Source organism: Lontra canadensis, unplaced genomic scaffold, assembly GCF_010015895.1.
Source record: "Lontra canadensis isolate GAN:19392208 unplaced genomic scaffold, GSC_riverotter_1.0 scaffold9, whole genome shotgun sequence".
Taxonomy (NCBI): domain Eukaryota; kingdom Metazoa; phylum Chordata; class Mammalia; order Carnivora; family Mustelidae; genus Lontra; species Lontra canadensis.
In genome coordinates this window covers 29,229,184-29,242,475 of record NW_022631003.1, presented here as the reverse complement: position 1 = coordinate 29,242,475, position 13,292 = coordinate 29,229,184, and the positions used below count along the sequence as shown (strand labels likewise).

The 13,292-nt window shown below is 43.1% G+C and overlaps 1 protein-coding gene across 1 annotated transcript in view; it reads left to right on the top strand.

The window, feature by feature from the left end:
• The first annotated feature begins 636 nt into the window (after positions 1 to 636).
• The window catches only part of FAR2 (fatty acyl-CoA reductase 2), a 136,634-nt gene continuing 123,978 nt past the window's right edge, over positions 637 to 13,292 (top strand). Inside the window, exon 1 of the mRNA XM_032855164.1 lies at positions 637 to 748. The gene's annotated coding sequence lies outside the window, so the exon portion shown is untranslated. The remainder of the gene's footprint in view (positions 749 to 13,292) is intronic.

Below are 13,292 nucleotides of genomic sequence, written 5' to 3'. Positions count from 1 at the left end.
GGCCGGTCATTGCAGGGCGCCTCCGCAGAGTGGAGCAGATACAAGAGCATCCCTCCCACGGGGTGTGTGGTACCCACAAGCTTAGCGAACTCGGATTTTGAGGCTTTATTTTCTGTTAGGGTGGGTGGGGGGAAAGTGTGTCCTCCAAGCATTCAGACCAGAACCTTAGACTTTCTGCCTCTCTTCCCGCACCAACCCCCCACTTTCCTCCTCTCTTTCTCTCTCAAGGTGTGGGAGCTTTTCTTTCTCAAACCAGAGAGGGGCGCCTTTCTAGTTCCCTTTCCCCTTGCCCAGCTTAAGGAAAAAAAAAAAAAAAAAGACAGAAAAGGAAAAAAAAAAAAAAAAAAGGGGGAAAAAAAAAAAAAAAAAAAGCCCGGGAGTAATAGCGAGCATCTGTGCTGGGTGCTCAATGAATGGAAGCCGCCGGGCGGGCCTGCGCGCACCGTGCCGTCGCCCCGCGGCCTGTTAAGGGCCCTCGCCAGCCCCGCACCCTCCTCCCGCCGCGGGCTGAGGCTGCCGCCGCTACTGCGCCCCACGCCGAGGCCGCGGCGGCGACGGGGAAGGTCGGAGGGAGGGTGGTTTCCTCCCGCCCCACACCCAGTCTCGGAGCCGGATATATAGAGTGTCACGTTTGGGAGCCGAAAGCCGCGAGCGCTTTTCCCTGCGGCTGGAGTACTTGCCGGAGCCTCGGGGAAGGAGCGGGGTTCACGGGACCACCAGTTGAACCCCACCCGCGCCGGAGGAGCAGGTATTCCGGGGGCCGCAGCCCAGAGCTCACCGAGCCCACGCCTCGGAGGCCACGCGGGGCGGGGGCGGCCGGGGAGGCAGGCTCGGCGGGTGCGCGGGAGGGGCGGGTCCCCGCGGACCCCGAGGGAGGGTGGGCTCGCGGCCAGGAGGCGGGAGGGAAGCGGTTTGGAAGGCTCAGTCCTCCTGCGGCCGCCCCCCACCCCCAGCCGTCGGCCGGCGCTCTGGGCGCCTGCACTGCTCGCCGAGGTGGCGCGCGCTGGGGGTGGCAGAGGCGGCGGGTCGCGCCGGGCGCGAGAGGGTTAACGTGCGAGTCGCTCGAGGCAGTCAGGATGGAGGGAGGTAGGCGCCCGGCCGGGTCTGGCGGCCGCTGCCTGGGGCTCTGGGGCTATTCCCGAAGTGAGCGCGGCGATTCCGGGCCACGTGTAGAGCGGCGCCGGGTCCGCGGCCCTCCCTGCGCGGGAGAGAGCCGGCGCGCTTCCCGGCCCCGCGGCGCGTGCTCGCTCGCCCCGCGCCCCGCGCCCGGCCGCGCGCCGGGACCCTCCCACTCCCAGCCCGGCCTCGCGCAGGCCTCATCCCCCGCTGAAGGGCGCAGGGTTGGCCCTGGTGGGGTCTGCGGCTGTCGGAAGTTTGCCACCTCTCCCTGTGGCCTGGGCGTGCTGGGAAGAGCCAGGGAGCAGGTACCAGCAGACTCCAATTCGAGTAGATGGCTTGCAGGAAGGCTGCGCACACCCAGAGAGAGGAAGATTGCCCGAGGGGGCAATTCCATTCAATTAAAAGGATTAATAGCCAACTTAATCCTAGAAACCAGAGGAAAGCTACTCTGAACTACTACTCACCTGCCAGCCTCCTGTTTCACCTTGCGGGATGGGTAGAATTAATGAACGCTTACTCTTGGATGGATTAGGTACCTAGTGTGAGCAACCAGGTCCTGGAGGGATGGGTCTGCAGGAGCTTTGGCGGCTGGTTGAATCATGTGGAGTGCCCCAGTGTACCATGAGCAAGGACAGAGCAGGGACAGCAGGGTGACCAAGAAGCTCGGGTTAATCGTACTTTTCTACTTGTTCAAAGTGCATCATGAGAAGTTTGACACTGGGAGAAAGGAGATTTGAGAATTACCCTCTGGTTTCAGTTACTCATCTCCCTACCCCCATTTATATGAGCTGGAGATCTGGCTGAGAAGCAAGCCTATTTAGTCTGAAAGGGCAAAGAGACTAAGTAAAATTTTAAGGCAACCACTCTAATTGGCAAGAGCAGGCTTTTGGCACCGCGCACATTTAGGGATAGTTGTGTGTGAGACTTCCAGGAGATGGCTGTGAGGTTTTACCAGCTGACTCGGGTGTTGAAGTATTTCACCTGTAGTGTTTCTTGGGATGCTGGTCTTCAGAGGACCCTTTCCATTTCTGAGGGCATTTTCTGCACCTGCTTTTTAAACAAATTCCTACCGGACTCCTACACTACAAGTTGGTAAATCTTGCAGTGAGGTATTTCTCCTTTATCTGAAGGAGGGAATGTGATATCTAATTACAGAAGAGGGAGAAGCTTTCTTTAAGGGGGTAAAATTCAACAAAAGAGCTCATATTTGGGTATCCCGTTGGGGTTTATAAAGAATATATGGTCATCGTGAACATCTCACCATTTGCTTCCCTGTCATCTGAAGATGCATTTTGAGTGTATTTCTGGCAACATCTGGGCAGCCTTAAGAATTCTTTGGTTTTTGCATTTACTCACATGCAGTCATGAAAACCCACTCGTTCACAAGCTCAGTCTCCAGAAAGATCATGCACAGGAGCCAGCATGCTCGTTCCTGGCATTGTGGGCTCCATGAGAACATTTTTTACTCTTGAAGAGGCATTCTTCATGCTTTATTTTGTTAACAGACCACTTTAAGAATCTGAAAAAAAAAAAAAAAAAGCTATGGGATATGAAACACAAACACATGCACATTAAGAAAAAATTCTGCCTACATTTTCAGAGTTCACAGCCTCCCTGATAACAAACCAAATGTTAGATGTGCGGAGGCCCTGGGCAGGGCCAGCCTCAAAGAAACGCAAACTGTGCAGTCACACGGGACTCTGAACTTAGAAGGCCCCCGCACTTGGTTTAAAGTTCTGCTGTCATTGTCCGCTCCCAATAATTTTCAAAGAAGGAGCTTCAAGTGTTCATTTTATACTAGATGCCGCAAATTCTGTAGCCAGGCCTGACCCCGGGTTAACAATCCTGTTCTAGAACTTACTGAATAACGGGGTTGTGATAATAGTGATCCTACATTTTAGGTGAATTCTCCAACACAAACCTGGAAGTTAGCCACTTGGTGCCTATATCATTAAAGCCCTCTTTCTCATGCTCAGTTTCCTTATTGACTGATTCAAGATAACAATGTCTTCTACTCTGTTCACCTTAAAAGGTTGTTGTGAAGATACGCTAGGTAAACAGATCATTGTGAAAACGTCTACTTTCCTTGAACAGTTCTATGCTAACAAATATAATACTGTTATAGGCTTAACTTTCCTGTTCCATGTTTCAGAAGTTGCTTGAGGAAGGTTGGTGGCAGAACTTTCATAATAACCCTTGTATTTTGGTGAGGAAGAAGATAAAGCAAAAAGTAGCTAAGGTATTCAGCATTTTAAATATTCCTTAACAACCATTATTTGGACAACATTGGAATTGGCAAGTAAAAGACAGACTAACTTCTTGGGTCCCAGAGATACTTCCTTAATTAGATGGGTGTTTGGGTCTAATTCATCCAAAAATCGAGTGATAAGAGACTGAGTTAATGACTGACATTTTCTTGTTTCATGTAAGTTCTAAAAATCCATATTTCCAAGTCTTGAGCAAGTCATTCTTCTAAATATTCTAGGAGATCCCTAGCAGTATAAAGGATGCCCAGTCCTCTACCAAGTTGTCTTTACCTCTTTCAACACTAGAGGAAGAGATGAGAAACTTCAGGCAAGTTCTCTGTCCCCCACTCTCCTTCCTTAACTACTCTTTATCCCAGCTTTCATTTCCAGTATGATGGCAACACACTCCAAAATGTTGGGGAAGAAAGCAGTGAAAGAAAATGAGTCAAATCCCCAGACTTAAGTGTTAAAATGGGGGCACTACAGGTGCCGGACAGAGACTCCTTTCGTACAACTACGTACAACTCTGTGGAGACATGCTGTGTACTTTCGGTTGTGAAGTACCAGGTTCTGTACTCGACAGACTTATGACATCATTGGTCAGACAAGCTGTAAAGATAAGGTGTTCATTAACAATAGTAGATGAGTTGTTATAAGGCAATATAAGCGTACACACCAAATGAATGGTACAGAATATAAGTACAGTGAGTTCCCAAGAAGAGAATAAATTGAGATGGCTAGTGAAGCTTAAGAGGACAGCTACAGGAGACGTCCCTTAGAGCCCTGCTCCCCACAGAGGTGAACGCATGCGTCTTCTGGGTGATCAGTGTGCAAAAAAACAAAAATCTGGGTGGTGCTAAGGTTTCATGTAAGGAAAAGGCAGCAGATAAAACTATCAGAGAACTTTCCAATGGTGAGCTTCATTCATATAAAAATAATTATTAAGCCTCTTCTGTGACCAGACACAGTGCCAATTTTTCCACAGTGCTGAATAAAGCAGATACGTTCCCCATCTTGTGGAACTTACGGACATTTAAAAAATAAACATGTAATAACAAATTGTTGGAAGTAGAACAAAGAACAGGGTGCAATTTAAAAAAAAAAAAAAAGGCAAAGCAGGAGAGGTGCCTGTGTGGCTCCGTTGGTTATCATCCAACTCTTGATTTCCGTTCAGGTCATGATTGCAGGGTCGTGGGTTTGAGTCCCTCATCAGGCTCCCAGCTCAGCAGGGGGTCTGCTTGAGACTCTCTCTCTCTCTCTCCCCCTCTGTACCTCCTCCCTGCTTGTGTGCATGCTCTATTTCTCAAATAAATAAATCTTCAAAACAAAACAATAGGAACTGATTCAGATTTGGTGTTTTGGGAAGGTCTCTCGGACAATTTAAATTGATATTTGAAATAAGAATAGGGCTTAGCTTGGGAAAAAAGTAAGAAAAAGCAATCTGGGTAGAGGAAGTAGCAGATGGGAAAGCTGTAAGGAGAGGAGAAGGCTGGAAATATTCAGGGGTCAGAGAGGAAGCACGTGCGGCTAGAGTTTGGTGAGGAGATGGCTGAGAGGCTGGACATGAGTGTGGGAAAGTAGGCAGGACCCTGATCATGCAAAACCTCACAGATCTTGAAAAAGATTCTGAATTTTATTTTGAGGGAAGTCATTGAGGACTTTGAAGCCAAGGACCATTAATTTATGTTTTGAGGAACTCTTTATGGATGCAATAAGAACAAAAGACAAGAAGGATAAAGGGTTGCAAGAAGGAAGACCAGTTAGGGCAGAGTGCCAGTGACTGTTTGGACAGGGAGGGTGGAGAGAGGTGGACAGACTTGACATGTATTTTGAAGGTAGAATTGCTAGAACTTGTTGATAGATTTGATATAAGAAGTATATGAGGCCAAAAGAAGTGTAAGAATGAATTGTTTTGGTAGATACTGCTGAAAGTTTATAATCCAAAGCAATAGACTCATGCCTATGATTTAGAGTTGCTACAAAAACCAGAAAATGAAATGGAAGCTGGTAACCCTGCCTAGTGTGTCTGGCAGACTATTGGTGTAGAGGTGAGAGAGTGGCAACACACCATCATTTGCTTTTCACACCATCATGTGTACTGTTAGGATTATTTTTAAACCATCACATATTTTATCACTTCTTAAAAAGTTACCACAACAAATGAGGCTGTATTTGCTGGCTTGAGCACATGACTATAATATAGGGTCATTTCCTAAAAATGACAAAAATTAGGAAAGAAAGGTCTGCTCCTTACCAAAGTGGTCGGTTCTAAAACATAATTCACTTCCCTACTTAAAACCTTTCCATTCTTTCCTCTTGTTTATATCAGTGTTTCCCAAAATGTCATCTGGATCATTAGTGTTTTAGCATACGAATAACAGTTAAGTGAAGGAAAGGAAAAAAAAAAAAAAAGGTTTCCTAAGAAAGTTTGAGAAACACTTGACTTAATCTAGGTAAGCAGTTTTATTGCAAGAATCCTCAGAGCCTTTAATTTACAAATGCATGCTAAGAATCAAGAAAGAAGGGATATTTTATGACACACTTTCTAAACTTATTTGACCTTGAAATGCTTTTTTTTGGCAGAACATCTAACAGTCAGCGTTCAGCATACCACGCTTTGGGAAATGTTGCCCTATATTAATAGAGTAAACCTTTTAACGTTGACAGCTCTCTATTATCCAGCTTCTCTCATCCCTTTCATGCTACTTAGCTGGAAGGAAACAGGAGATCAGAACTGACTCTGTTAATAGGCTTTAAGTTCATGATGAAACTATTTTGCTATATGGATAAGAGATAAAGAGATATTCATAAGCAAGACCCACAGTCTGATGAAAAATAAGTTTTTATTTGTGTTTTGCTGTTGTTGTTTGATTTCTATGTTCATGGCAAGGCTACAGGCAGGCCCTCCCTGAGGTCCATTCTGTCAAGTCTAGATTTACACATGAGGAGCCATAAGCATAGGCAGTGGGGAAGACTTCACAAGACTATCTTGTTCCATGGTAGGTCTGGACCTTATTTGATGTTCATAATGTATCTCTTACAGGGCAACACAATGTGAATGCACAGGGTGTCTGTAGGAGCAATGATTTTGCAATGAATTTCATATATCTTCTCTCCAGGACCCTAGTGCATTTGCATGGGGGTGGGTTGGAGGCAGGAATGCAATCTATGACCAAAGAATAATGCAACCAAAAGAACAGTAGAGAAGAAGAAAGTTCATACAGCTATGGACTCTGATCTTGTGCTCTAGCCCAGGGGTGGGCAAACTATGGCCTAAGGGCCAAATCTGGCCCCTGACGGTTTTTTATATATCCCTTGAACTAAGAATGGTTTTTATATCTTTCAATGGTTGAAAAAAAAATCAAGAGAAGAATAATGTTCTGTAACACAAGCAAATTATATGAAAAGCAAATTTCAGTGTCCATAAATAAAGCTTTATTGGAGGGGCGCCTGGGTGGCTCAGTGGGTTAAAGCCTCTGCCTTCGGCTCAGGTCATGATCCCAGGGTCCTGGGATCCAGCCCCACCTGGTGGGGGGGGGGTGTCTCTGCTCAGCAGGGAGCCTACTTCCTCCTCTCTCTCTGCCTGCCTCTCTGCCTGCTCATGATCCTTCTGTCAAATAAATAAATTAATTAAATCTTTAAAAAAAAAAAAGCTTTATTGGAAAACAGCCAGGATCATGTATCTATCTATTCATCACATTATATATGAACTTGTGTGTTCTACCCAGTGAGTAGTTGTAACCAGCAAAGCCTAATGCATCTGGCCCTTTACAGAAAATGCCGACCCTTGCTCTAGACTATTAAATTCACTGGCCATAATTTTAATAGATTTGTTTTTCATTTGTTTTCCATATTAAGGGGTAGTCTTAGTTCATTCTGGCTACCATAACAAAGTACCATAGACTGGGTGGTTTATAAAAACAGAAATTTATTTCTAACAGTTAGGGTGGCTGGGAGAGCCCACTTCCTGGGCTCATAGATGTTGCTGAGGCTGAGGCCTATATTTCTTCTAGGAGTTTTATGGTTTCAGGATAAGAGATGTTTAATCCATTTTGAGATTATTTTTGTGTATGGTGTAAGAAAGTGCTTCAGTTCCATTCTTATGCATGTAGCTGGTTAGTTTTCCCAATATCATTTATCAAATCTTTTCCCCATTGTATGTTCTTGCCTCTCTTGTCATAGATCAATTGACCATACAAACACAGGTTTATTTCGGGGCTCCCTATCCTATTCCATTGTTTGCAAGTGTCCATCTTTTCATTGTAACCTCACATGGCGGAAGGGGCGAGGGAGTTCTCTGGAGTCTCTCTCTCTCTCTTTAAAAAAAAAATGTTATTATTGAAGTATAGTTGACATGCAATGTTACATTAGTTTCAGGTGTGTGACTTAGTGATTCTACAGTTCTATACATTACACAGTGTTCATCATAATAAATGTAATTACCATCTATCACCATACATTATTACAGTAATGACTATATTCCCTGTGCTATACTTTTCAGGCCTGTGACTTATGTATTGTATAACTGGAAGTTTGTACCTCTGAATCCCTTTCCTCTACTTTGCCCATCCCCCACCTTCCTCCCCTTTGACAACCACCAGTTTGTTCTCTGTATTTATGAACCTATTTCTGATTTTTGTTTTTTGCTTCTTAGATTCCACATATAAGTGAAATCATATGGTATTTGTCTTTCTTTGCCTGACTTATTTCACTTGGCATGATGTCCTCTAGGTCTATGCATGTTGTTGCAAATGGCAAGATCTCATTCTTTTTCATGGTTGAGTAATATTCCATTGTGGACACACACACACACACACACACACACACACACACACCCCTTATTTAGCCATTCATGTATCAATGGGTGCTTGGGTTGCTTCTGTATCTTGGTTATTGTAAATAATGCTGCAATAAACATAGGAGGTATATGTATCTTTTTAAATTAGTGTTTTCATTTTCTTTGGGTATGTACTCAGGAGTGGAATTACTGGATCATATAGTATTTATATTTTTAATTTTATGAGAAATCTCCATACTCCATATTCCAAACAAGGGAGTTCTCTGGAGTCCCTTATATATGGGTACTAATCGATTCATAAGCGTTCCACCCTCACAACATCATTATCTCCTAGAAGTCCTATCTCCAAACCATCACACTGGGGAGTAGATTTCAACATATAACTTTTGGGGAGACTCATACATTCAGTCTATAAATTGTAAATTGACTTCCTAGAAGCTCCTTCATTATTATTGGCAATGCTATTTGTTGTCTGACTATGGTAACTAATGTTACATGCCAGTATGAGGAGCAGAAGATAGTGTGGAAGGTAGTCACTTTTGAGAGTTACTCAAACATTTGAACTCCTGTATAAAGGATGGGCACTCAGATACACATAGTGACAGCCCCAAGAAGTAGGGAGGGTAATTACCTCTGTTGAACTCTACTACCTCTGAGCACAAATTTACTATAGACTATCACCTTCAATTTTTATTTCAACAATGAGGCAAATCTATTATTTATGTGCTGGTTTCATGGATATTGATGGTTTTGGGGTGATAGTCTTAGTTTAGGGGTAACAGAAATACACATTTTATTGTCCCCACCATATACTTACTGAATCAGGATTTTTGGCACGACAGTCCCCTGGGGCTTCATACATATCCAGCACAGTTCAGATACAAAATGTGGGAACAACTGATCCAGGTATTTTCCATGGGACTTAGAACCAGAAGATCGGGGGTTCCTGGGTGGCTCAGGGGGTTAAAAGCCTCTGCCTTGGGCTCAGGTCATGATCTCAGGGTTCTGGGATCAAGCCCTGCATCGGGCTCTGCTTAGCAAGGAGCCTGCTTCCCTTCCTCTCTCTCTGCCTGCCTCTCTGCCTACTCGTGATCTCTGGCTGTCAAATAAATAAATAAATCTTTAAAAAAAAAAAAAACCAGAAGATAGGATACTTGAAGGCTGGTGCTTGGGTTTATTACCATTATCATGAAATCCTTCCAGGTCAGTGTATTCAGTGGGCATCAAACAGTATGAAACATGGGCTCCTTGCCAGGCACACTGAGCAAGAAATTTTTTTTAATGGCTAACTCAGAGGCTTACCTTAAAAAAAAAAATTGATTTCAGATAACATCTCAATTCAGTAGGCTTTTTTTAACTTTGACACCTATACCAATGCAAAGAATATTATATATTTCTTTGTGTAGTCAACAATGTGATTAAATAGTGAAAAAATTGTTCTCAGTATAATTATCAAACACTAAGAATAGCACATGTGTATTGTTTTCATCATGGTTTATTTTAAAAGTCCTAGATAAGTTTGTATCCTTAACGTCTGTAGTGCAGCAAAAGCATTTCCAAGCTGTCATTCACAACATGTGGTCCCTGTGGCTTTTGGACATACTATTTTTTGTTGTTGTTTTTGAGGTATTTTAACATCCTAGGCTCCTCCAGACATGGCCTCAAACCACTGAGGCACCCATTTGAGGCAAGGAAGGGAAAGCAAAGACTTCCCTATGAATCTGTGTGGAGAAAACAAGACCGTGGCCTCTCCCACCCTCTCTGTGTTCTTCTACCTCAGTTGAGGAGTTGTTGGGTCAGTAATATTTGTTGGTGAATAACAGGATGACCACAGGAGGCAAGATTCATATTTCCTGAGCCAAGAAATGAGAAAAAGTCATTGTGAAAACACTGTACATTTTAGATCATTAAAAAAAAAAAAAAAGAAAAAGAAAAAAGAAAACAATGCTTTATTTATCACAGGTCAGTGAGAGGATATATCCCATAAACATCACACAAACCCTGGTATCCGTGAGGTCAGGATAGATGGAAATTAGGAAGCCCGTTAAATTCTGTGTCTGGTCCCAACACCTTTGAAGCTATTTAAGTCCTTCTAGTGGAGTTAGATCTGCCAAAGCACAACACTGCCCAGAACCTGGAGGAATTTGCTGGGAGAATTTGATAAACTGACCAAAAGAAGCTGTATATAACAATTCAGTATGTGTGTATGTATTGGAGGTTTTGCTAATTATTTTCAAGAAAGGACATTTAATATTAAAAGATGTGTGGATAGTAACACCATAGTTTTTTTTTCCCCAATAAGAAAATCATCTTTAAGATGGACAATAGTCATTGAATAAAACTAGAGCCATTTATCGAAAACGTAAGAGAAATTATCCCCTTAATTTAACACAAAACCTAAGTGTAAACCAGATAAGTATTAATGAAATCAATTTCCGGTCAGTCTGTATATTTTTTATTTCTTTTACACCATAGCTGTTGTTTCATTCTGAATTGAATCGTGTTTCAGTTGTGTTGTGTTTATTCAAGACCTTCAGGACGTATGTGCCCTGAAGATGAGCAGATGAGCCAAACGATGGGACTCTTTCCCTTACTGAAAGACTTGGAGAACCTTGAGATCCACTCCTGAGACTGTTCTCGAGGTGGTGGGAATCTCTGATGGTCTGAAAGGATTAACTTCTCTCATCCAAATGAGCAGTTGTACTTGTCAAAACCCTCTCCCTAGCAGAATTCTGACATTGCCTCTCTCTTATTTTTCCTACTATTTTGGTCCTGTCCTGCCTGCAGCAATAGCTACGCAAGTGCCACTGAGTGCATTACAGATCACGGACCTCACATTAGGTAAATGTAGGTCTCACTTTCTGAAGGACAAAGCAAAGCTTTCCCAAATTAGATTTCCGCAAACTCCTAGACTATATGTCCAGCACATACCACCCCATCTTATCTACCATACAGAGTGGGCACTTCAGATAGCTTTGCCTTAACTGTTAACTAATACTCATTAGTTAACTTATTAGCTAATTAATAATTACTGCTAATAATTAACTAATTAACTAATACTCATATTCTAAGTGTAGATTGTCTGAGCACCTTCTCAGGTCCAGGACCCGCATTTTGTAGAAACGAAAAGCCAGTCCCAAAGACAGAGTGACCTGTCACACATCTATTTAATGGATGAATGAATGTACACTAGTATCCAAATCTTATGAACTGCAAATCCCATGACCATTTCACTCATTTATGCCTTCATTCATTCATTCATTCATTCACACGATTTTTGGAGTGTCTGCCATGTGCCAGGCGGGGTGGTTAGCTCTGCAAATATGATGATGAGCAAATTGTAGGACCCACCTTTACACTTGAGTGCCTCCTACTCTTTGAGCAATGTTTAACCAGTTGTAGCTTTGGGGTTTGTGATCTTCGCAGTAAAGATCTTCAGTGTAAAATATAAAATACTTGCATGTTTTTATTTCCCCCTCTTCACCCTCCAAACCAGCCCCAGGCAATAACTTAGCTTCTCATAGTCCTGCACAGGTAATGTCAACTTAGTTATGCTGGCAAATGGAGTTGAAATGAAATACTAGAAATTCCACAGGGAAGAGAATGAGAATTTTCTCCAAGGAAATTATGTTCTTCATTGTTCACCACAGGTGAGCACTGTTCAGTCTGTGCTTCTCTCCTCACTATTATTCCCTCTTTCCCCAAACCTGGCTGTGGACTGAGTTCCATCCTCAGGCCTCCCCTTTCCTTTGTGCCCCTGAAGAGAGACATATGTTCTCTTTGCATTTTAAGTAATTAACTGCTAGTCACTGCAGAAGAAAAGATAGGGGAAGAGAAAAACCAACCCATGGGGGAAAGTTACAAAGTGTCCAGAATGATACCTTTGAGTCTTGGCAGAGGATAAGTAGTTGCTAACTTCTTCTGAGATGACAGGTGAAATTGTCTTTAGCCATTATCTCTAGCCATCCATCTTTATTTCTAGAAGAGAGATAAAAAATCAACCCTCTGCCTTAAAAATCTTTACCTATACTCTTAAATCTGGATGAATATGGGCATTTATCTGATGAAGAGACTTTTGGCTTTCAACGGATTCTCTAAGAGGTCCTGACTAAAGCGTGATTGGAACCACTGCTTTAGGAATAATCCGGGGGACCATTTTACCTCTTGAAAGTACTCCAGACCCAGGCCACTGCCAGGTCAGAAAAATCCTCTCTGAGGATTCTTGCCAGGGTCTCCAGAACTGTTTGGGAGGCTTAGGTGCTCACGTTCCATCTTCAATGCATCCCATGACTCCAAGCATTACATTGCTTCAAAATAGGAAAAGGATCATTCCCTTGCATAACGCCTTCCATTATTCTTCCTTCCCTAGAGCAGCCTTACCAAGTGGGTGAGGTGCTAGTTGAAGTAGTGGTGGAGTGGACAGCAGGCGTCCCTATTGCAGAAGAGCCTTTAACCCCACCGTCCCTTCCAGTTATCTGGCTGGATATCCAGAGGCAGGTTGCTTCCCCTTTTGGTTTTCCCAGCATATTAGTTCGCTTGGGTTGCTGTAACTAATTACCACAAACTGAATGGTTTAAATAAAAGAAGTGTATTGTCTCACAAATCTGGAGTCTAGAAATTCACGATCCAAGATCAAGATGTCAGCAGAGTTGGTTCCCTCTGAAGGCTGTGAGGGAGGGAGCTGTTCCAGGACTCTTCTGTTGGTTTGTGTAGCTATCTTCTCCCGGGGTCCTCATCTCCCCTCTGTACATGCATAACTGTGTCCAAATTTCCTCTTTTACAAGGACACCAAGCATACTGGAGTAGGGACCCACCCTACTCCAGTAACACTTCACTTTGACTTAGTTACATCTACAACAACCCTATTTCCAAGTAAAATCACATTCAAGATATTAGTGATTTAGGACTTCAATTTATGAGTCTGGAGAGTACCCAATTCAATCCCTAAAACCCAGGAAACTGACACTGGACTCTTACTTACACAATGGAATATGGTAATGAAACAATTTACAAATACATTCTATGTTACTAAAAAAAAAATGCATTTTTATGTATGAAGTGATAATGAACATAAGTAATGGTTATTGCCCTTCACCAAGACTTTCTTCTCCATGTAATTTTTATTATTT